Source organism: Mus musculus, chromosome 1, assembly GCF_000001635.26.
Source record: "Mus musculus strain C57BL/6J chromosome 1, GRCm38.p6 C57BL/6J".
Classification (NCBI taxonomy): domain Eukaryota; kingdom Metazoa; phylum Chordata; class Mammalia; order Rodentia; family Muridae; genus Mus; species Mus musculus.
The window spans coordinates 132,186,422-132,210,119 of record NC_000067.6 but is presented as its reverse complement, the minus strand read 5'-3'; the positions used below and the strand labels follow the sequence as shown (position 1 = coordinate 132,210,119).

Below are 23,698 nucleotides of genomic sequence, written 5' to 3'. Positions count from 1 at the left end.
TGGCTTTGAGGCTATGGCTGATGGCTTAGGTTCTCTGTCCTTTCTTTGGGGCCCCATTTCCTCACAGTAAGTAGAATCTCTGCCCTACCCCCTCCATCCTTTTTAGAGCTCTAATGATATATAATTCATAACACCTGGTAATCTTTGTTCTGAATGCAGCTCAGACTTTCTTTCCTTGCAAGACCGACAATCACGCATTCTGTCAATAGTTCTGAGAAGCCCAAGTAAAGATCTTTATTTTATATTAAAGTAGCTGTAAGCCGTGAGACCATAGGGCAGTTCTAAACCATTACCGCTCTCCAGCTCGAGACCCACTAGTTTCCTGAGATGCTAGGAGGCAGGAGGTTGGCTTTTCTCAGTTTATAGACAGTACAAATGAGGCTCATAGTACCAGGGCCTCCGGTGTCCCCCAGGTCTCCTCGCCTGTGCACACACTCCTGACTTTCCTACACAGCTTCATTTTCCCTCTTCTCAGATCGGCACGAACGAGTTTGGCTTCTGCTATGTATTACAGTGTGAAATCAACACAGATACCCCACACGCCTTGACAACATAATTCACTTGCTGCAAAGGGACGTAATAAAGTGTGTTTATTACAGCAATTATCAGAGCAGAATCTGCCAGCATGCTTTTCAGTGGCGACCAGAAAATGCTTACTCCAGATGCATAGATTTCGGAAACTGTGCAGCTAGAGCCAAAATAAAACCAACGAGGCTTAGTAAATGGGTCTCAGCCACCCTAGGAAAACAACCATTCAGGAGCCAACTCAACCGAAGCAAAGGTTAACAAGATGTAGATTGGTGTTTTGCTGGGTTAAGATCCGGACCTGCTTCCAGGGTAGAGGTGTTGGGGATATACATAGAATGTACCCCATAGCCCAGCCACCCCACATGCTGAGTTCACACCCCACAGATCAACAAAGGGGAGTATAGATGGAGACCATTAGCACCAGTGATTCTCAGGGATTCCCTGCCAGTGTAGTGGAAGTTGGGACACAGGAAGACAGGTAAAGGCTGGGCCATGGAAGGGTGGCAGAAAGAACAGCTAAAGAATGCCTTTCACTAACTGCAGCCTTCAAAATCACAATGTGCTCCAGGCTAGAGATGGAACTCAGTGGGAGAGCATTTGCCTAGTGGTTCTGTGGCCCTGGGCTTCATCCTTAGCCCCTTGCAGGCGTATGGAGGTGGGACCTCAACGGAATATGGCTAAACTGGAGGGAGTCTGCTTTCTAGCCTGGGGATGATATATATGCTGCCTTGCTTTGGATAGAATGATTGGACAAAGATGCAAGCGCATATGTCCTGGCTTCTTGGTAGAGGGATAGAGGAGAAGTAGCTTAGATTCCACAGCAACATCAAGTTATCTGACTGCTAATTAGCCAAGCAGAGTACTTTATGAATTGCTTATGCCAACAGGACATTCCTCAGAACCTCAGGTGTTCCCAAAAGAGGCAGAAGTGCATGTCAGGGCTCCCTGGGAAGGCACCCCGAGCAGTGGCCCTTCCTACTCGATCATAGTTCAGACCTCTCAGAAAACACAAAACTGGTTATTTAAGCCAGCAAACCAAAGAGGTCCCTCTAGTGAAGGAATGACTTAAATGTGTCCCCCTTTCTTCCTTATCCCTTTGCCTCTTCGAGAAGGTGCTATGCTAAGGGATGGGGGCAGAAGGCAGCTGGGCTCTCTGGAACAGAGAAAGTCAGAGCTTTGAGCATCATGAACAACAGGATAAAAATAGCAGCGTTGCCATGGCAAGGGAGGCTGGGAGAGTCCTGAGGATGTGTCTAGGTCCTGCCATCTCCCCTGCTGGCATTCCTCCCGCCCCTCAGAGGGAATGCAGGAATGGACTGAGGGAGGAGATTGCTCCTGCAGGGAAGGGAGCTGACCAGAAGCCCACTAGGAAACCCCTTGGGTTTCAGACCCAGGCTCCTTCTGCCAGGGCTCGAGTTACAGAGTCCCTGGCTTCTGAAATGTTTTCTTTGGTGTAAATGCTTTGAGCAGCTCCTGGCTCACTCCACTTGTGGATGGTCTGCTCTCCTGCCTTCCCTTTCTGCTTGTTGAGGAGCCAATGGTTTCACACAAGAATCTAGAGAAGGGGCCTGTGCAGTAACCCTAGCATTCATGGTGGGTACCTACCAAATCTAGCTGGTCTGGGGGTTCTAGTGGTTATGGGGGACTTGTTCTGACAAGCCAGGCATCCTGGTGTTAGACTGGTTAGCAGCACATATTGCACGCTGAAGGCTCGCATCAGGACCAGGTGACAGAAGTGGTAGCTATGACCGGTCTTCCTTGTGTACTGAAGATGCAGCAGTTTTTCCCTAGAAAGGGAACCTCTGGGTCCTGAGGTGCACTCAGCTCAATGACTTGCCAGGCACAGCAGCAACCTTCAGGGTGAATGGTGGACCTCCTGGAGCAGCAGCTACGAGACTATTGGATGCAGCAGTCCAGACTCCCTTTCTGGGTGAAAGCCTGCCTCTTTGGTTGGGGAAAAAGGGTCCAAGGGTCCATCTCTAAGCTTCGGCCATGTCTGGCTACATCCAACACAAGGTGCCTTTCACGTGGGGTAGGGAGGGCAGGTGTAGGACCCATCCTTGGGAAAGAGGAAGCAGTTTCTTCGGTCAATCGGAGTCAGTGCCGGTGGAGTGACAGGGGAAGAGGAAATCTGTACTGTCCCATGCAGACAGCACCACCTCCCATGCAGTCACCGCTGTACAAATCCCATTGGAGGAGTGGGGGAGAATGGTTCCATCATCTTAGCGATGGCCCACTGTACAAAGTGAACCCAAGCAGGAGTCAGGCCCTTCTGAATCTCTTTAGCAACTGAGCCATAGTAGACTCCAAAGACGGCAACTGTCAGGGCCTGAAGTCAGTGCCAGCTACAGACGACCCCCTTGAGTCTATCCAGGAGGGAGGGAAGATGTCCCAGCCCTCCCTGGAGGAACATTGTAGAAGCTCTGATCTAGGCTTCCCCGCACATTCTACCACTTCAGATCTGCCTGTTACTCAGAACACATCCTCTGGGGCATAGGATGCCTGACATTCCACAAAGAACTGGCCTCAGTGGAGACCAGTGCAATCCCCTTTATAGCTGAAGAAACCAGTCCCAGAAATGAGGCCTGACTCATCCAATGTCACAGTATCACTGGCACTCAAGCACAGCCCGAACCCAGGAGACCTGCTCTTGGCTCAGGGTTCCTTACATTGCACGTCTACTTCAGTTAAATTATTGCTTTTTAAGATTCTCTTCTTAAAAAAATAGCAATTTCCCTATTGATTTCTATGGATCTATACATTCAAAATGCCTGCCTCCCTTAGGAGTAGAGACAGGAAATGACATTCTGATTAACTATCTTTCACCTGAGACAAGAAGCCCTTGGGCATCCTGGACCAGAGTCTTAGAAGACACTCAAGTCCCAGTGACCCCAAAAGCCATCTATACACCACTCTCACTGACTAGTTCTGTAGCCCAAGAGGTGGAATCCCTGTTTAAGTTGGAACAGGATCTCCACCCTCTAAGGATGAGTGTCAAGCTGTAAGAATGGAAGGTATGCACACCTGCCTCACCCTAAGAGTACAGGGCCACTGAAATAGATCCTAAAAGGATCCATGGGCTGGGCTTCCCTCAGGCAGAGTGGAAGGGACTTTAAACAGATAATACAAAATTGACTGAACCCACCAGATGCAGAACTGAAAACAGGTTTCCAGCTGCTTCCTAGATGCTGAGAACAGAATCCCCATCTCCAACAGTCAAGACAACGCTGCAGTTCCTCCCTCCTGCTCAGGCCAGGCCTGCTGCAGTGTGGCTACACAGCTTACCCTGGACGAAGGGAGCAAGGACATTGGGTCTGCAAGCAGTGGTGGGACCAACACTTAAAAAACCTTGAACCTCCCATGTTCCTATAGCAAGGGCTCAAGATATCTAGTGTCTCTACCATACCAAGGACATGCCTGTGGGGGAAGCAGCTCCCTGAGTCAGCTTCCTGCCAACCCCTGGGGCGGCCTCCCTGCCAAAGCCTGGGAAGTAAGCACAGGCGTGCTGCCCTTTGCTGCCCCCTCCCAGACCTTAGTTCTCCATTATCTGACCTGTCCTCTGGGTGAGCCTATGTGGTTGGGACATAACACCCGACGCTTCTTAGTGACAGGGATATGATTTCACCCTCCAGTTCCAGAGAGACTTCTCTGATTGCAGCCTTGAAGGCAGCCTGCAGTTAGAAATGCTGGAGAGTAGGGGGGGGGGGCGGCGGAATCTCTGGTTTCTGTAGCAAAGTTAGCCCCCTGAAGCTTTTCTGCCATTTCTGCCTCACCCAAGGCCTCCGTCATCTCAGAGGACAAAGAATCTGGAAAGTTTGCTTTATTCTTGTGACCTCCACTGGCCTTTACTGCAGAAGCTTGCTATTTCCCTGAGGGAAGGATTTGTTTATAAATCTTTGAATATAAAAGCAAATAACAGACAGTAGGTGGTTCAGGTGGGAAGGCAGAGGCGAAAAGCCAGTGGAGAATAGCAGAGAAGCTAGCAGCTCAGGCTCCACCAAGACAACCTTGATCCCAGCAAATCTGCAGAAAGCCCAAGAAACACCCTTTCCCGTTTGCTCAGAGTCTCTCGCTGAGTCCAGACCTTCCTCCATCTTTGACCCTGACGGTGGTGGGAATGTGACATCTCCCTTGTGTGCAGAACTGCTTGTCCCAGTGAGGAGGGCGGCAGGCTAGCAGACCAGAAGCTGCTCTCTGCTGCTAAGAGTTGGTTCATAATCTCCACCTCTTCCTCTAGCACCTAAGAGACACAAGCACAATGACAAAGCCAGGGAAGGAAGGAGAGAGGGAGGAAGGGAAAGGAAGGAAACGCTTTTGCTTCTGAACTCCTAGAAATGGCCACAAGCTCCTGAAGAAGGAGGTGACACGGAACTGGGAAGAAGAAGGGGAAAGTCTAGGACAGTCCTAGAATTCCCTGTGCTCAGAAGGTGCGCTATGCCAACAGCTTCCCAAGGACAGAAGGGAACGAGGCAGGGTGTGAGTAAACAAAATGGGATCAGTGGTGTGGCCGAGCTCTAGGGATAGTCCCTGAGGGGCTTAGTGCCTGAGGAAAGGTCTCCCCACATCTGTGTGCTGACAAAGAACTGAGGGCTTCATGAAACTGGTAGGTCAGGGCCAGACACACAGAAGAGCCTTCTACTGTCTGACCCTTCGAATGTCTGATTCGGTCCTCCATCTCAGTCCTGGCCCACCTGGCCCAAGAGGATGCAAAGAAAGGGCTAAGACCCTGGAGCCCCAGCCTAGACTCCATCTTGTGTTTGATGGTGGTGTCGCATACATCAAACCCTCCAAAGTCTGCAAAAACAGTTACTTTGCTGTTTAGCAACTGCTTTCCTCTCCCAAGGCTGCATAAGCTTCATGGGAGGGGTCCCCTGAGAAGAGCCCCAAAGTTTCATTCCTTGATCCTAGGGAGGCTGTCCAGTCTCCAGAAGGCAAGTGGCAGATCCTGGGGAAACCCTTGTGTAGCTGAGGCCTCTCCAGGAGCACAAAAGATTGGTAGCTAATAGGGGTGGGCACAAGAAGGCGGATGTCCTCAGGTTGTTGGTCAGGTACCAGTTAAATAAAGATGGAAGACACACGCTCTGAGCACCACAGCAGCCTCAGGCTCAGATCCACGGGGAGCTGACAAGGGAGGCCCTGGTTCTGCTCACACCACTGTCTCCCTCTCTCTGTGAACTTCGTCCTTCTTCCTCTTCATCTTGCAGAAGCCGTGAAGACCACAGAAACAGGCGAAAGTGAACTGGGGCATGCCCTGGGCCGGGCGGGGGAATGCTCAACAGATGTCTGTAGGGAAAGACAGGGTAGAAGAATGGGAGAGATGCAGAGAGAGAGAGAGACAGAAGTAAGCTGGGGTTATCATTCCCAGAAGCCTCCGGGCTCCCTGAGGCTGCTGCCTGTCCTACCATTGGAGTAAACGGGTTCCATCACCAAACCTCAGCTTCTCCTTTCCTGAAACCTGTGTTGTTCCAAGCCTTCTGCCTCACCTCAGACGCACACAGCAGCGGCTCAAGAACGGGAAACAAGCTTAAAACACTCCCTGGACGTGTCATTTCATGCAGGTTCCAGGATCCAGTGCGGGTGGGCGGAATGTCCGCTTGATTCTTGAGGCCCCGCAGTCAACAGTCAAGATGCAGGACTTAACAGAAAGAGGGAGCCTCTGCTTAGACCTCTAGAATGGAGTCTCAGACCCCATCCTTCCTCAACAATCCCAAGTTGTGTGGCCCTCTTAGAGAACTCTGTAAGGGACAAAAACAAGGTAGCAAACAGTCCCTCTCAAGCCAGCCTGGTTATGTAAAAAACCAGGTAGTAAAGAGAGGGTCTTCAGCCAACGGGCTTTGTATTTAGCCTCTGTACTGCATAAAAGGCAGGGAGAATGGAACACCTTTTCACCCTGGGGAGAAGGTGGAGGCTGAGGTCAGCCTGAGGTGGAACATGGGAGTCTGGGAAGTATGCCTCTTAGACACTCGTCCCCATTCTCCTTGTGGTTTTCATCTTACATGGCCACCGCTTGCACGTCTCTGTCCTTGCTGTCCCTAAGCAATCCTACTGTAAGAAAAACAGAGATGCCTTCTGGTCATCTCAGGCAGGGCAGCTTGGAACAGGAAGGCAGGCACCCTACCCAGAGGTCAGACCAACACCCCAGCAATGGTGTGAATGATTCCTCTGTCTAGGAAAAACATGGGGGGAAAGTGGGTGAGCTAGGGCAGAGGGTTTGGAATAGTGAAGAACAAGGCACCGCCATCTCCAGCAGAAAGGGCACAGTTAGTGCCACGCCTCAGTCAAGGCACACCTGTGAAGTGGCTACTCCATTTCTTGAGGAACCCGGCACGATCCATGTGGTGAGTATCTGTCCTGAGGAACTCCTTCGGGATACACGACCAATGTGCTTTTCCTACACAGCTGAATGTCTGCTATAGAGCTGGTCCCGCTGGGATCTACCCCTAGTCCCTGGGTAATACATCCAATCACTGTAATTAATAGGGAGACTGCATTTCTAGTGACCAGCTGGATGGGCAGGAGGCCCAGCTTGAGTCAGCATGGGTAGGAAGGCAGGCTGCTATTTAATAACCTGCTTTCCAGCACCACTTACACACCCACTCTGGTGGAGTATATATAGTGAACAGAGAGAAGTCTCTAGGATATATATAGATAGAACCGAGACACAACTACTATATTTCTAGATCTATCTACCGCGGCAATCTCTGAATCCCTCTCATGACAAACCCGAGGTAGGATGGTGTCCATGCCAAGGCCTATTCTTGACTCTGAGGTGGGCACACTGTCATCCTGGGAAGTAGCTATATCTCTCTGGACCTTCAGTTCTTATTTTCTGTATACCAGAAGGCTAGTGAAGGCTTGACATTTAGAGACCAAACGTAAGGGAATACTTGGGCACTGGGAGCCTTAGCTAGATCTGGAGGAGAGGGAGAGCTGGCAGGGGTCCCTTGTCATCAGTATCTGTAATGCACATACTCCATGCTGGGGTGTATGTGAAGGGTATGATCCAGAAAGTGCTCTCAAATCGTCAGAAATCAAAACCAGCAACGGACACATACAACAAAGGACACGAGGCTGCCTAAGGAAGAGACCTGCTCTTGCAACATTTTCCGCCATTCTGGCCCCAAAGCAGGTCTAGTCTCCCAGGCTCTTAGACACAGGGCACCAAGATTCTCTTCACACTCCTTCCCCTTTGATGCCTGCTCCTGCCCAGAGTCCTTAGAGGGTAATGAAAACACTAAGTGTTTGCCCATTTCCCCCCTTGGAGTAGGTTAGAGCAGGTGGAAGAAGAGCAAGGGTTTATCTGGCACAGGAAGGGTGCTTTAGAAGAAATCTCTCCGGAGCTGGGTTGCTGTGTGGCTGCTTAGTGGGATTCCTGAGCCCTTTGCTCCCAAAGGCAGCAAGAATTGCTCTTTCTTGGCTCTTAAGTCCTGTGGCTTCTCCTTGTCACCCTGCTAGGGGTCTCATATTGGGGGGTACAACTCCCAGCCCTAGATGTCTGGGCACAAAGGTCACTAGACTCAGTCCCCGAAGTGGGGAAAAAGCAAGGGCAAATAACTCCATGTCAGTGTACATAAGTACTGTGGCCTCATTTCTTCTCTCCAGAGGCCCCCACAGCAGGGACCTGAGGGCCCTGCTACCAAATGTCTGCCCTACCCTATCACATTCTCCACATTTGGCAGTAATCTTTACTTCCATCACAGGCTGGAGGGCCTCCTGGAGAAGTAAGATCTCATGACCCCTCCACTGGGTCAGATAGAGCCTAGAAAAGTCCTTCTCATCTGTGCTCCAGTGGGAGCCCACTCACCCCCAACTCTTCTCACCCAAGCCACTGTCCAAGAGTGGGTAGGGAACAGACAAAGAGCTCTGGAAAGCTGCAAAGTGAAGGAGGGGGGCTGATGCTAGCCAATGCTCCTAGTACCCCTCCCCCCGCTGGCTCACTTCAGGATGGTCTGGGGTCTATCGGCCAGGATGTCCCTCTGCCAAGTCCCAGAGCATCACCCTCCCGAGCTACCTATAGGTCCCCAGCCTCACTACTCACCCCGGCCTGCTCTTGGCCTTCACCCCACATATCTCTTAACTATTCTTTCCTTCCAACTCCAGGAAAAGTGAGGAGTCCGGAGAGGCTGAGTGGAGGAACTCAAGGACAAGAAAGCACTTCTCCAGTGAAGAAGAGGCAGGGGCTGCAGGCTGGCAGATGTAAAATTCCCCAATGTCTGTAGAATTTTGGTAATGTCCCCCACCGAAGTGAGGGATAGGGGATTATGATATTCAGATGTTGGGACAAGCCAGGAATCTTTAACAATTGTTTCTCCCACCCTGACCCCCCCCCCCCACACACACACACACACACCTCCAAGGGCAGGAGCTGAAGTACTTCCAACAAGACCCACCCCAGGTAACCAGCCGAAGTGAGTCAGTTAGGAGGGGTGTCCTCGGCCCTGGGCAAACAATGGCAGAACCCTCTACCCCTCCCCTGTGCCCTCCACACCCAAGCCTCGGTAATTAAAATATGAATTCACCTTCCCTCCCAGAGCTATTCATCCCTGCAAGAGGAAGCAGCTGCAGTTTAGGAGACCGGATTTGGGGATTAGCTCGGGCGGTGCAGCAGACACACCAGGAGAAAGAATTCAAAAGGAAGGGGGTGAATTGGGTTTTCTCCCACCTCCTCCCTCCCCTCTCCCCAGCCAGCTCCGTGCTTCACACCCACCCCTTCCCCCCAAAGCCTGGCCTCCAGGTTTCTGGGAACTGTAGTCTGCAAGGCAGTGTTGATAAACAGGCAGACCCAGGGTGGGTGGGGCACAAACTACAGATCCCAAGACCTCTTCCCAAAGCTGCCATCTGCCAAGCTGGGCACAGGGCACTCCTCTGGAGAAGCCCGTGTTCTCCTTGGAAGTTAACCCTTTCTTAGATTGTGAGAGAAGGAGCACCATGAATCTGGGATCCAAGGCCTCTCTGCCTCCCTTGGCCTGTAGAGGCCGCAGTACCTGGTCTGCCTTCCCTCCTCCTAATAGCTTGCTTGTCTACTTATTGAAAAAAAAAAAGCCCCCTCCGCAAGACTACAAGGACAGCCAAGTGGCCCCTACAAGGACAGAGAGTTGTTCTGAGGGACTTAGAGGGCATGGTAGCTGGGAGTAAGGATCAGGATAACAATAATGTCATTGCACCCCGAGTCAGGGGTCAGCAGAGCTTACCGCTGACTCCTGGCTGGAGAGGAGGAGCCAGGAACCTGACGTAGAAGGTCTTATCCCCTAAAAAGAGGGAACCAGCCAGCAATCTTTCCAATCTTCTTTGCATTTAGAAAGGAAGCTTAGCCATCAAATTCCATTTCCACTAGAAACGGACAAATACCACCAAAGAAAATCGCCCGGTTCTCAGTGTCGTTAAACACGGACCCGTCTCCCTAGGGGAGCCTCAGGCTGAGTCGAGCTGATACTGTAGGAGACTAGATTGCTCAGTTATGATATTTTTGGTTTCAGCTGTCTGCAGGCAGGCACAGGAGAGACGCAGGGCTGCTCTGTGAATCCTCAGGGAAAGAGGGCATGAGGCCAGCTTGCCTATTCGGAGGATCTCAACAATTATGGGAGATGCGCCATTGCGGATCTTCTCCAAGCCAGCCCCACCCATAATGGCAAGGTGCGGGGACTGCAGAGGAGCCTGCTATCCCAGCACAGCGCCCACCCCCTAGCCCCAGGCTAGAAGGGGGCTATCTCTCACCTTCCCCCCCCCCCCAGGTCACCATTTCTTCCCTTAAGATTTATTGTGCAGTCCTACTAAGTGCCTTCACAGGAGGTAGAATCTTCCTTTGAAGCCGTTCCCATTCACGTTCACTTGTCCCCCTACTCGATGCTGAGGCTTTCCTGGACAAACTGTGAAACAGGATTCCTGAGGCAGGCCCAGAGGCAGGGGGCAGGGGAGGTGAGTCTTCTGCCCTAGCGTTCCAATTAGGAAACTGGCAGCAGGCAGAGAGAAGTGAAAACAATAGGTTCCTAGAGCAGAATAAAAACAAGAAACAAAACAAAAACAAAAAAAAAACCAAACCATGGCCAACTCCAGAGAGGGGGCTGAGTCATGGGCTAGGCACCCCTGACTCTTTCCAAACCTAGCCACGTGGATAAGTAGCCTGACTCAGCCACAGTTAAACTCCAGCTGGTGTGGGCATATGCTTTCCTTCTGTTGTTCTGACTTACCCCTCTGCCCACCTTGGATAAAGAAAATCAGGCATATCTAACAAGCGGTGGAACTGGGTAAAATTCAAGGCAACGCATCCTCCCACGGGCCTCTGCGGAAAAAGCCCTCATGCACACAGCACTGCCCAGACCCTGGGCATTCCCGACACACTGCTTTGATTCCTGAGAGCACGGCGTAGGACCATGGGGTGGGTTCTGGCACGGAGAATCTGGGTTCGATTCCCAGCTCCGCATCTTATTAGCCATATGCGCCAGGGCAGTTTTCCAGCTGACCTTGTGTTTTAGATTTCCCATAAATAAAATGGGCTAATAATAAATAGGGCTGTCTTGGAGACTAAACGGCAATCTAGGCAAGTAGGCTAGAGCTGTGGTATGTGGTAGGCACTTGGTAAATGCTAATTGGGGATAGGAAAACTCCACCTAAATTAGACAAGGAAGTAAGCTGCCTTCCGATGCTGAAGAACATACACGGCGTGCCATGCTCCCTCAGTGGTCTATGTCAGGCAAGCTGGAGCTGGAATGGGGGAGCCCAGTGTAGGTGGGGTGATTCCCTTGCCATTCCAGCCAAACTTCGTGTTTCATCTCCATCTGTGAAGTTTTTCAGGATTGAAGGGACAGAGTCATGCCGGTTTCAGAGTGGGAATAGAACCAGGTTGGTGGAAGATGCAGGGAAGGCCGAGGTCCCAGCCCGAGTGAACAGGAAAGGCACAGGTCCTCAGGGTAAGGGCCGGAAGCTGGGACTCAGGGCTCCAGCATGGTACCCAGGTGAGCTATGGTCTTCCTAGATTTATTCTGGAACACACCGCTGCTACCGCACCACCAGCGTAGCTGGCCTGAATTCTCATTTCGGTCTCGAAAGAGCCCCGGTGGACCAGAGCAAGTAGGATCTGGAGCTGCACAGAGGGAGGAGGAAGACCAAGACCAAGAAGCAGATTATGGCTGGACAGAAGAGAGGTCCAAGACACCGTGGCTGATACCAGCCCTACATCTCCAAGCCAGGCCTCAAAAACTTGGGAAGAGGAAAAAGCCCTAAATAAGACCTTATATCTCACCCAGTAGGCTCATCAGCCTAACCCTTCAGAACGAAGGGACCTGACAGAGAGATAAGTGACATGTGGCTAAGATCACACAGCCTAGCCCCAAACCAGGAGTTCCTAGCAATGGCGGCCCCTCCCTCTGGTGCCCTCTGTGGCTGGTCCTTAGGGATGTGTAGCTGTGCAGGAGCTTGCCCCTCACTGTAGCCCATGGCTTTTAGCCCTACATGAGTTCGGAGCAGCAATCACATAGGAATGAAAAGCCATAGGCCACAGCAGAGCGGAGGGGTCCAGTGGCAGCAATCTTAAAAAAGCAGGAAACTGGGGAATCTCACACCTCCCTCCTCCCGACCTGGCCTCCCCCCACGGAACGCATTCTCTCACCGTCTCCCACCACCTGGTGGGCCCCAAGAACACTAAAGCTACAGCAGTAATGAGTTTCCAGTCCAGTCCTTCAAAGGCCTCACACAATGGCCCTCGTGGTGGGTACAGGGAGGTGCGGCTTCCTGGCCATAAAGGACCTCCTCTGATTCCTCTAATTAGCATCCAGCCCCCTCCCAGGTCCCTAACTGCCCTCTCCTCTAGCAAATAAGGGCAATCCTTTCAAGACGCCCAGACCCCATAGTGGGCTCCTTGGGGCGGGGAGGGCACAAAAGGCGTAATTAACCCTTTCATTACTGCAGTATGCTTTGCTTAGAGGACCCAGAGTTGAGCTCCCCCACACACCCCGCCCAGTTTTGGGTGTCCCAAGCTTCCCAAATTGGTGCAGGGAGTTACACCATTTTCTAAACCAGTGGTTCTCAAACTTCCTAAAGCTGAAACCCTTTAATACAGTTCCCCCTCTTGTGGTGACCCCCAACCATAAAATTATTTTTCACTACTACTTTGTAACTGCAATTTTGCTACTGGTATGATAGGCGACCTATGACCCACAGGTTGGGAAACGCTGCTCTAGACTTAGTAGTTTGAGAAAGGGCCTGCCAGGGCTGAAATCCCCACCAGCTAAGGGCAGCCACCTTTGAGCAATCCATCTGGTGAGCTGGGGGAGAGGACTCATCAAGGTCTCAGGACCCTAAGGAAAGTATATTCTAAATACAGGTGAATTTCCTGTCCCCTCTCCTACTGTGGGTCAGCTGTAAGCATCTGTGCCCCCAAAGCACCTAAAACCAGGGAAGCCTCAGGGGAACTCAGACCTCCAGACTCAACCTGGATCCATCTCTCCCAGGGACCTTCAATGGGCGGGGTCCGGCTCAGAACATTTCTCTTTCAAGAAGTAGCTAGCACCCTACTTTAGTCCTAGCCCCAACCTGTGCCAGGTGTGCCAGAGGCTCTCTGAAACAGCATGGTGAGGCCACCACCCTCCTAATTGAACTCCCACTGGACACCAACAGTACAACACACACACACACACCCTAGACTCATCCTACCTGAATGTCAAACAGGAGAGCACCCACCAGTTCCACACTTGAACTCTTGGCTCACCAATCCTTACTTCTGTAGCCTGTCCTTTTCTCTGCCCCCAGAATCCCAGACCTACAGAAAGCTGTGTGCTTGAGGCCAAATGTCCAGTCCCCCTGAAAGAAACCAAGGGCCTGGGATGGCAGGTTCACCAGGTGAAGCCCCCGCTTCCCCCCCCCCCCGAAGTTCCCTTTATAATTCCACAAGAGCCACTTCCTGCCTCCCTGGCAGCGGTTCACTCCTCAGCTCCCTCCAAACCCAGGCCTCCCCACTCCTCCACCCACTCTTGGCTAGGCCTAGCTGTGCCCAACTTGCGTTGACTCTCTGATGACCTGCCTCTCCTCCTACCAGGCTGGTGGGGGCGGGTGGGTAGTCAGGTATTCCTTCAATTCTGACTTGGGCTTGGGTTAACAAAGGTCTCATTGAGCCTCTGGCTGTCTGGTCGGTGAAGCACAAACCTCTTGTATCTACTAGCTTTTGATCTCACTCCCTCTGAACCAGACGGGTATTACTCACATTCCCTGCCGGGCTATTGGTGTGGAGGGGGTGTTTGGTCCCCTCCCTCCTCTCCCATCTCCTTTTTCTCCTTCCTTCCCCTGCCGCTCCCCTCCAGTTTTTTTTTTTTTTTAATGGTTTAATTTTTGGCAAGAGACCCGAGGCAGCTCCCTGCAGGCCCTTTCCCTTCTCACTCCCCCCAACACACACACCCTGTTCCTGTCATTCCCCTGTCCCAGAACCACAGGTCAGCACTGCTCAGTCCTGTCCCTTCTTCAGGCAACTCAAGTGTGGCTTTTAATTTCTGGAATATGTCCTGACTGCCAGACCTAGCACACACCTGACAAGCCCCAAGAAAGCCCGGGAATGGGGTGGGGGGGTCCCTGAAGCTGTTTCTGGGACCAAAAATCTTGTGGGGTGGAGATGGCAATGCATCTGGTTCGGGCCTGGCTGAGGGAGGGAAGGCAGGTCAAATGGGCCCCACCTCCTTTAGCCAGGAAAACCCTGCCTCCTGGGGCCGCTTCCTCTGTCCCTAAGGCAGTACAAGGACACAGTTCAGCGAGAATGCAAGGCCTCAACCTTTCTCACAGGTGCCATTTCCACTGTTTCTTCCCTCTGAGTTCACCCCTAAGCTGTCAGCTCTGCTAGGAATGGAGCCTGAGCCCAGGTGGCCCAAGATGCATTCTGTGTACACACAGGCCACTGTATAGACTCCTTGTCCCGGCCTCAACACATCCTCAGGTCTGGCTCCCGTCTCTCCCAAATTCTAAGAATTCCCAGGGTAAATGACTCATGAGGCCACACCAGAAGCAGTGTGAAGGCTCAGTGGTTAAAGCTGTTTGCCACCAAGCCCGATGCCTGACTTTGGTCCTCAGATTGTCCTCTGACCTCCACGTGTGCGTTATGGATCATATGCCCACAAGCACGCATGCTCACAAAATAAATAAACGTAGGTTTGTAAAAAGCTCTGGCTGCCTGTCTCCGGCGCCTTAGGTGGAGAGTGAGTACACTTTGCTTAACCCTCAGGTGTTCCGTTCAGCTAAGGCCAGGATTTGGGAAACTTCTCATTTGACAGAGGCCCCATTCTTCCTGTGGCTGACTCTCATTGTCCTCATGACTCCACACATTCTTGGGCCTCTAATGAGAAGCTGAGACTGCCATCAGCCCTGCCCTGCCCTGCCCTGCCCTTGTCAGGGTAACGCTGTGGTCCGTGGCAGGCGCTGGGGGAGAGTATGCGGGGCCAAAAAAGAGAGGGAAGAAAAAGCAGGTGGGGGGACAAATGCAGGGGCAGGATGGTAGGTCAAGGCAGAGCAGAGATGCCCAGAGGAAACGAATGAAGGAGATGCAGGTGAGGGGACATGGAAATGTTAAAACATCTCTCATAGGTAAAAGGAGCTTATCTTTTCTGAGTGGAAACTCTTGTGTATGTACCCGGCGTCTATTAATTATATCCAGTAATGTCAACACATAGTTACAGCTAAGGAAACTGAGACTTTCTTGGGGCTTTCCCACCCCCTGTACTAGAGGGAAGTGTGATAGGGGAAGAGAATAAAGGGAGTGGAGTGGGGGTGGGGGGAGGGGAAACATAAAAGCACAAGAATGTGCTGAGAACCCTGGGCTGAAGTAGCACTTGTGGGTGCCAGGGAAGCAGAGGAGGAAGGGAGGGAGGGAGGGAGAGGGCCCAGAATAGAGATCTACAGTGTCCCTGACCTTCAGCCCTTCCCAGAGGGGCCCTCTGCCCATTGGGAAAGCCGACACTGAGGGCAGGTGGGGCACTCTTTCTTCAACTCTGCACAAACTGGAGAACCCAGGTTGAGCTAGAATCGAAGCCATGTCACTGGGAAAATACACATTTTTTAGGGATTCCCTCTTATAACACCTCCTCAAAGAGCTTCGGAATGCTTCTGGGTCTTGGGATTGACAATGGTTCAAGCTAAAGACAAGAAAAGGAGAGTCAGAGAAAGGTCAGGATACATTCAGCTTGGCCCAACCATAGAATACACAGGGGCCAGGGGCTCAGTGTTCCCAGAGACAGCCCCATGCACACAACCATTCTCCAGATCTACATGGGACACCCAGTGGGCCCATAATAAATGGGAGGCTTGTGTGGAGGTCTTTCAAAGTTCAATTAACCAACCCCATGTTTCCGTCAAGATTCATGGGTCCACAATAGAAGTAATTTTCAGAGGTTCTTCTAGACCTATGTGTCTTCTGGGGGTACTTCAAGGCCAGCAGACCTGTCTGAGCCCATGGTGGCAGAGTAATGGGGCATTAGGGAGATGCTAAGGTATTTGCTCTCACCAGCCTGCATGCTTGTAGGACCAAGGCTGTGTGATGAGGTGAAGAGCAGGATGGCAATCTGACTCCACCCACCATGGTGGGAGGCGCTGCTGAAGGTTCAAAGGAACCTCAAGCGATTCAATCTGTTGCTTCTGCTCCAAATAGACCCTCCCAATATGGAAATGTGTTTGGGATTGATCTGTGAGCACATCCTTGTACATCCTGGCTAAGTAACTGACCCAGACAGCTAGGTCCTGAAGGATGTTCAGCCTCCCATACATTGTCTTCCAGACCAGAATGAGATCAACAGTGCGCTTGCCACAGAAGACAGGATGGATTCCCTCTCTCTAAGCCACTAGGTAGCGTTCTCCGTGGTCTGAGTCTACCCTGTACACCCTCCATTTCAAGCCCCCAAAGCATGAACAAACAGCTTGAGATCCCCTGGAGGAGACAGATGCTGCTCCATGGAGCAGGAAACCACAAAGAAGTCAGGCATGCATTTTCTTTTGCCCAGGGGCTTTCTTTCTCTAGTTGCCCTTTTCTGAACATTTCCAGGCAAAGAGAGGCAGCTTCTAGCCTGGCAGGTCCTTGGGCTCTTAGAGAAGAGTGAAGAGAAGGAAGAAAAAGAGGAGAAAGAGGAGGAGGAGGAAGAGGAAGAGGAGGAGGATACAGCAGACTGATAACAGTTTTAGGCAAATCAAAGTAGAGAAGCCCTGAGGAGACTGCAGGGTGGAAGCCAGAGGGACAGGTCTCTCCGGCCTTAGTGCAATCAGCTCTCTAAGCCCTACTGAGCCTGTTGGCTGGTTGATAGGAGAAAGAGTTCAAGGAGCTTACGTCACCAGAGTTCAGGCTTCCTGAGCACAGAACCCAGGTTACAGTTCTGGTTCTCAGTCAACCATGTGGCTAAAGAAAAATAGGATAATGGGCCACTGGCAAATTTGCATGCAGTTTGCCCGAGAATATCATGAATAAAATCAAAAGGTTCTCATGTCTGCCCAGGCCTAGTCCTGCCCTTTCAGCCATGTCCCCTAACCCTCAAAAGATGGTGAGGACAGGGACAGCTGCCCCTTCAGTGAGTTTGCATTAAGCTCATGGTCAGACACTGTGCAAGACCCTGGGATAGGACTCATGCTGGCAGTCCAGTGGGGGACAAACCACTGTAAGCCAGAACTGCTGGAGGGCTCCATCCATAAGTCTTATGACATGACTCCAAGGGACAGGGTTAGACATAGCCATATCTACTCTCAGGCCTCTGTGTCCTCATCACGGACCTGGCTTCTGAAGCCTGCCTCCTGGGTAATCATACCCGGTTATGTATGGCAAGAGAGTGGAAGCAGGAGGAGGTACCCAGTAACCCCACGGAGGAAGCTGTGTCTAGAGTCTGAGGAGGGTGTGGAGAAGAGCCAGTATCTGTCACAGCTTTGATGGAACTGGACCTTTTGAAAAGCAAAAACTGTTTCCAGCCTTAGGCCTGCCTCTGATGGGGCACCCTTACAGGTCGATAAACTGGCACCCTGGGGACTTCTTGGAGGGACAGTCCTTTTTCTCTCAATAGAGAACCTAGGCACCAAGGAGCTGACTTCCGCTGCTAAGTTAGCCCTGAGCTAAGTTGCTCACTGGCAGAGGAAAGCACCTTTGAAAATTCACCAGGGAAGATTGAATCAGACCAGGAGAGAAGAGTCAGCTAATGAAGGCTGAACACCCGTGCTTCCAAAGGGAGGTTGTGGAATGTGGGCTGGGAAGAAGGGCTCTCCCTCTAGCCCCCAGGCGCCCTCTCCTGATCAGCTCTGGGGAGGCAGGGGCCTTCCTTTAAGGGTACTCTATCCATGTTCAGGGACCCTTTCTCAAGAGGGGGAGTATCTATTTTCGCCAAGGCTGCCTTGCTGGGCCTCTATCCTCGCCAGGGTTCCTCCTCCTGGGTGGCCTCTCTGCGGACCTTGTTAGGTATGCAAGGGCCCCCGAGGGGGAAGAGGGGTGGGAGAAAGCTCAAAGCCCAGAGGTCCTATCAAACCCCGAAGCCACAGTGACTGGAAAGGATTGGAGGGAGAATGAAGAAGCTGGTCTACCCCTCCTCCCGGGTATATATTTGCCTCACATTTGCGGGAGTTGGTGGTTTTGCACTGGTCATGGCTCCTCCCCGCCTCTTGCACAAGGGCTTCCAGGACCTCTCTCTGCTCCTGGGGTACCAGACACCGCTGTTTCTCCCTTCTATGGGCCGAATGCACAGGTGCCACAAAGTCCTGTTCCCTGCCTCAGTTAGAGCCCCTTCATCTCATTCCACCAGGCGGCGAAGGAAAGAGGGAAGCACTCAGAGTGGCTTTCACTAAGCCAGGGGAGGTAGACCCAAGCTTTTAGAGAGCTAGCTCCCTCACATTCCCTCCTGAAGCGCACTGGCTGTGAAACCCTTTAGAAGGAACAAAGGCAGTGGAGCCTGGATGGGGGGCTTCGTTTTTGCCTAGCCAGGACAGTGGTTGGCGCAGGCAGCAGCGGGGCAGATCTGGCTTTCAGGTGAGCTTGCCGGAGCTGGAGGAGCCCTGCCCAGCCCAAAGCAGAGACGCCAGTCCTTGGCGGTTCCCGGCCCCCCAACCCGGCCCGCAGAGGGGTCGCCGACTCCCAGCACTTTCTGCCTGTTTCCGCTCTGTACTCACAGTTCGGATGCTGAGCCGGCTCCTCTCTTGCACTCACTTCCTTTGTCTCCCTCTTTCCCTCTCCCTCTCCAACCTCTCTCTTCCCTCCCGGTCTGATTCTCGGCTGTAGCTTCCAGCGGAGAAAAATAATTATTCTTCTCAATGGGTTCGCACGGGGCGCGCGCGCGTACACACACACACACACACACACACACATGCACACACACACTGCCTGGGTACCCAATCAATGCACAAATCTTCGGGGTCCCTTTAACCTCTGCGGATGACTCCAGGAGTTAATTATGAAGCCTATTTCGGCATGGCATAAATATGCATTAAGGGATGAAATGACAACCGACGCGCTGAACTTCAGGGAACTGGCATTTAGACAGACTTCGCCTCGCCCCCGCCCCTCTCCCGCTTGCTCCCTGGCCGCACAAACCACCTCCAAAGCCTCGCGCCCTCCGGGGCTCGCAGGGGCCATCGCCGGCTCCTCCGGGAACTCCCCGCACCTCCGGCGCCCCCTGCGGTGGGGCAGACCCCCGCGGGCCGCCTCCCTCCAGCCCTCGTCCCGCAGCCCGCCTGATCCCGGCCCGGGTCGGGTTTCCATCTAAGAGCAGCCGCTAGCTGCGTCTGGGGAGGAGCCGGAGGCGGCCGGCTACCTGCCCGAGTTCTGCGCGGGCGAGAAAGACCGCGAAGCCGGTCCCGCTCTCTGCCCCGCGCTGCCACCTCGCGCCTTCGGGTCCCGACCCGCATGCACACACGCGCCCTTACACACGCGCGCGCACACACGCACACTCACACGCACCGCCCGGCGCGCATCGGCACTCCCGCGCGCGCTCACGCCCGCTCACACTCAGGCTGTAACAAAGGAAGGGGCCAGCGCTGCCTTACTTTTCTTCCGCTTCTCTTTTGCAGCCCCCCAGCCCCGGCCCGGCGCCCGGCCCACCCGCCCTCCACGCCCCCCGACGGCGGCGGGCGGCCGGCAGCCGGAGCGGCGCGGCGCGGCGGCAACTTTGCGCCCGGCGGGCGGGAGACAAAAGCGGCAGCGCTGCCGGAGGCCGCGCGGCCAAGGTGTGCTCGCTAATTGTCAGGAAATGTGTGTGTGCGCGGCCCGAGCCCGCGGGCGGGGGAGGGGTGGCCGCGGGAACGAGAGAGAGGACGAGGGGACCACCCCACCCCCCAGCCCACGCCACTCGCCCGCGCTCGGCACCCGAACCGGGATTAGAGAATAAATTATCTGCTGTCTTCTCATTGGGCCGTGGTTGAGGACGCCGTCGGCGGCGCCGGGCTGGGAGCTCGCCCAGCTCTTTGCATTCACTGCACAGCTCCGGCTCGCCTCTCTTCGCGGGGGCTGAGAGCCCGGGGCTGGACTCCAGACACCAGAGAACACCAGTCGTCTGGCCACGCCGCCCCTCCTCCGACCTAGCCTGACCCCTACTCCCTTCCCAGTGTGTCTAGTGACAAGAGACTGGGGGGCTGGGCTAGGGGTCTCGGGGAGCAAGAGCTCGTTACCTCTCCTCCTTTCCTTCACATCCCCTCCTCCGAAGGAGGACAGTGCTGGATAACTGAGGACCAACACCTGGGCCTCAGCCATCACAACCAGAGGACTTAGAGGGCCCTACTAGGGGATTGCTTCAGTGACCCGGAACCTGGCCTCTATTCCTACGGACAAGAAGAAGGACAGAAAGGATTCCTCTATCTGTCCTCTAGCCTGTTCAGTCCCAACCCAGGCTCGCTCTGCATACTTCCTGGACCTGCCTTTGACGCTCCAGAGAAGAGAACTTAAAACTACTTGCATAGGAAATGCCCCCTGGGAGCTCCTTGCCAAGAACCCATTCATTTATTTAGCAAGGAACACTTAGACCATCCTGCGCGGTGGCATCGACTAAGGAGGCATCAGGAGTACCAAGCAAAGTAGCAAGACTGAGAGCAGGCCCCAGCTTGGGAGGTGGTGCGCCTCTACTGTTCGGAAAGATCTGAACCCCAAAGCAGGAAATGAATCGTTTCCCTTCAGTCATTTATACAATAAATGATTTAGCATGTCTTTCACATCAAGTTCTGGGGTGAGCATTGAGGACATACCCAGTCCCCTGGGGCACACAGGCAAGATGGACACTAGTGTGATAGGAACTAATTAGGAAGTGTGTATCTGTGTATGTGTGTATCTGAGAGAGAGAGAGAGAGAGAGAGATAGAGATGAGGAGCCCAGAAAGGTTTCTCTGAAAAAAAGGAAGAGCTAAAGGATGAAAGATGGGATGTGGAGGGAAGAGAGAGTTCTAAACAGAGGGATTTGTAGGCCCATGGGCTGCTAGAAACTGCTTGTTTTTAAGCAACCATATGTCCAAATAATAGACAGGGTGCACAGAGGGAGGGAGGCCTGGGGAAATTAGGGGTGGTCCTTAGAGTTATTCTTCAGGTTCTGCAAAGTAACACCCAGAGAATCATTCCTGTATTGCCATTTTTTAAAGTAGCTCATATCTATCCTGCTGCTGTCTGCTACAACTGAGCCAAACGGATGTTTGCTAATCCAGACATCCTAGTGGAGAGACTCCACTTCATCTGTAACACTGGGCCATCATGTGGGAGAACCTACCATGCACTGGCCTGGACCCCTTTCCATGAGCTGGGAAAATTAGCTTGCTCAGCACTTCTGCCTTTGTCAAGTGTGGGTTCTCACAACAGTCCTGTGACTAAGTTTCCGTCCTGCGGATAAACGAGAAACTGAGTCAACAAGAGAAAGCGGGCTGCCTGGTGCCACACACAGATTCAATGCTCGAGCGGAGTTTGTGGCTTTCTGCCTTCTCTACTAGCAAACAGCATCCCTCCCTGCTGCTGTCAGTGATCCTGAGGAGGACAAGAGCTAAGGGGTCCTCTGGCTCTGCCAGAACCTTCAGCACCTGGGACAGGGCTCTACACGCCTTTTCTCACCCCAACCAGTTTTCCAAGAGAAGGGATAATTGAAGAATAAAATTAGGAGCAAGTCGCTGGGGACACTGGATGAACCTTGAACTTTGGATTTGCTTACTGCCTTTCTGAGCTATGGTTCATTCCTTCATCCCCCAAATGGTACTCACAACGATGGGAAGTTCTCATGAAGACTAAAGTTGTAATGTGTGGAGCACCTGTGGAAAAACACAAGCCATTGATCGGAAACAGTAGTTACTGCTGGGAAGGACTGGGGAAGGGGGCAGTGCCTACATATAAAATGTATTGGTTAGTAGTTGCAAGACTGAGCCTGTATTATCTGTGCAAAATAAATAATGCCACATTTTTTTTTCTTTTGGTTTTTCGAGAAAGGGTTTCTCTGTATAGTCCTGGCTGTCTTGGAACTCACTCTGTAGACCAGGCTGGCCTCAAACTCAGAAATTCACCTGCCTCTGCCTCCCAAGTGCTGAGATTAAAGGTGTGTGCCACCACGCCCGGCATAATGCCACATTTTTATGAGATAGTAAAACAATACAACAACACTTGATGCACCTTTGTTGAACTGGGTGGCGTTTTGTAGTCTAAACACCAAAGTGAGCTGTGAGGAAGGGCACCGTCTCTTAGAGAGTGAATGCCACCGGGGCATTTGCACACAACCCGGGCACAGGTAGAGATGGTTAACCAGCTCTCATGTTTTCTAGCCTAGAAGCTTTGCAGTTCAAACCCTGGGTCACAGAGGAAAAGAGTATCTGCGGAGCATGCTGCTGTTATTGAGAGACCCAAATCCCTGTAGAGGACAGAAAGGTCAGGGTGCAACAGACAGAGGTCTGAGCCATTTCCCCTGCCCCCACCCCAGTGGGCCCTTATGTCCAGAGAAGACAGATGGGAAACATTTGGGTCTGGAAACTTGCATTGTGTTTCTTAAGCTGAGCAATCCAGTTTCCTGCCTGGCAGCCTGTGGCTTGCAGAAAAGCTGAGAGCAGCAGGTGCAAACCTAAGAAGAGAGGGCACCTTCTCCTGTTACCTGCACGTACTGCATCCTGAGCCAGGACAGGGCAGCTATTCATCGGGCAACACAAAGAGACAGTCTCTCAGCTACATGATGACCAGGCCAGGTCACCTCAGACACTGGCAGAACATCAGTGGGAATCTTAGAGGCCTCCCGGAGGAAAGCATTGGACTGATAACTGGTGGTGCTGGGGGAGGGGTTGGAAGAGGAAGGAAGCACCCTAGAGAAGGAAAAGCCTGCTGTGGTCCCAAGGAAAAGGGCAGATATGATGGGAGAGACTAGAAAGGTAGAAATTAAAATAAGTTCAGGGGAGCTGGAAAGATGGTTCATAGGGTAAGAGCACTTGCTAAACACTCTTAAGGACCCCGAGTTCAAGTCCCATAACCCATGTAAAAATCCAGGTGTGGAAAGGGACACCTGTAATCCCACTACTGTGTGAAGTGGAAATGTCTGGTTTCTTTGGAAACTCGGTTCTGGATGCTGTCTTATGAGAGGTCCTGGGATGTTTTTCTGGATGCTGTCTTCAGAGGGGATGTTTTCCTGACACAGACACGTGAGAGGGTGTTTTGCTGGAGTAGGAGCTTAAGAGGGCACATGATGTTTGCAAAGAGTATAAGTAGGGCCCCCACAAACAGAGAGAGGATACTCTTGCCTTGCTGCTCTTTGCAACGACTCACTGATCTTCACTTCATAGAGAGGAATGTACCGAAGAGGCTTCTTGTGGTATTCTGGCTGGTTTTTGTCTTTTCAGCTGGCGGGTGCAGATTCAGCCGAGTCTTGCGGTTTCTGCTGGATCAAGCCACTGCTATTGATTCGTGTCTGATGTGTGCTATTGGGCTGGACTGCTGGTATCCTGACAACATTAAGTTGAATCACCTTGAAGAACTACTACTAAACAGATCCATGACCCCCTTTTCATATTAACCTTCTTCCTCCCGTACCTCTGATAGTCGGCTAGAAGGGAGGTTGAAACATCTAAGACACTAAATAAAGTAGGTTTAGAGAAAAATCTGAGCCTACAACTGTGTGTGGGTGGAGACAATATGGTTACTGGGCTCATTGGCTGCCAGCCTATCTCCGGGTTCAATGAGAGGCTCCATCTAATAAGGTAGTGAGTGATAAGGCAGGGTGCCCAGGCATCCCCTCTGGTCT

The 23,698-nt window shown here is 52.4% G+C and overlaps 1 protein-coding gene, 1 long non-coding RNA gene and 1 other non-coding gene across 9 annotated transcripts in view; all 3 read right to left on the bottom strand.

Annotated features, from left to right (window-relative positions):
• The window catches only part of Lemd1 (LEM domain containing 1), a 66,754-nt gene extending 47,263 nt beyond the window's left edge, over nucleotides 1-19,491 (bottom strand). For 2 of the 5 annotated variants that reach the window (NM_001311104.1, NM_001033250.4), the window contains exon 1: nucleotides 18,631-18,684. The gene's annotated coding sequence lies outside the window, so the exon portion shown is untranslated. Of the gene's footprint in view, nucleotides 1-18,630 lie in introns of all 5 variants that reach the window. The other 3 variants (XM_006529348.4, XM_006529349.3, XM_006529347.3) reach the window with 3 other exon arrangements.
• Gm29695 lies at nucleotides 573-21,899 on the bottom strand. Of its 3 annotated transcripts, none has more exons than XR_387385.4 (2): nucleotides 19,504-21,899; nucleotides 573-6,163 (listed from the first exon to the last, which is right to left on the bottom strand). It is a non-coding gene; the product is annotated as a predicted gene, 29695 (long non-coding RNA). The 3 variants fall into 3 exon arrangements; XR_387382.1 differs by lacking the exon at nucleotides 19,504-21,899 and adding an exon at nucleotides 9,048-9,713; XR_387384.2 differs by lacking the exon at nucleotides 19,504-21,899 and adding an exon at nucleotides 8,567-9,034.
• Nucleotides 11,936-12,032, bottom strand: Mir135b (microRNA 135b). Its single transcript, NR_029777.1, has one exon. It is a non-coding gene; the product is annotated as a microRNA 135b (primary transcript).
• Nucleotides 21,900-23,698: the final 1,799 nt, after the last annotated feature.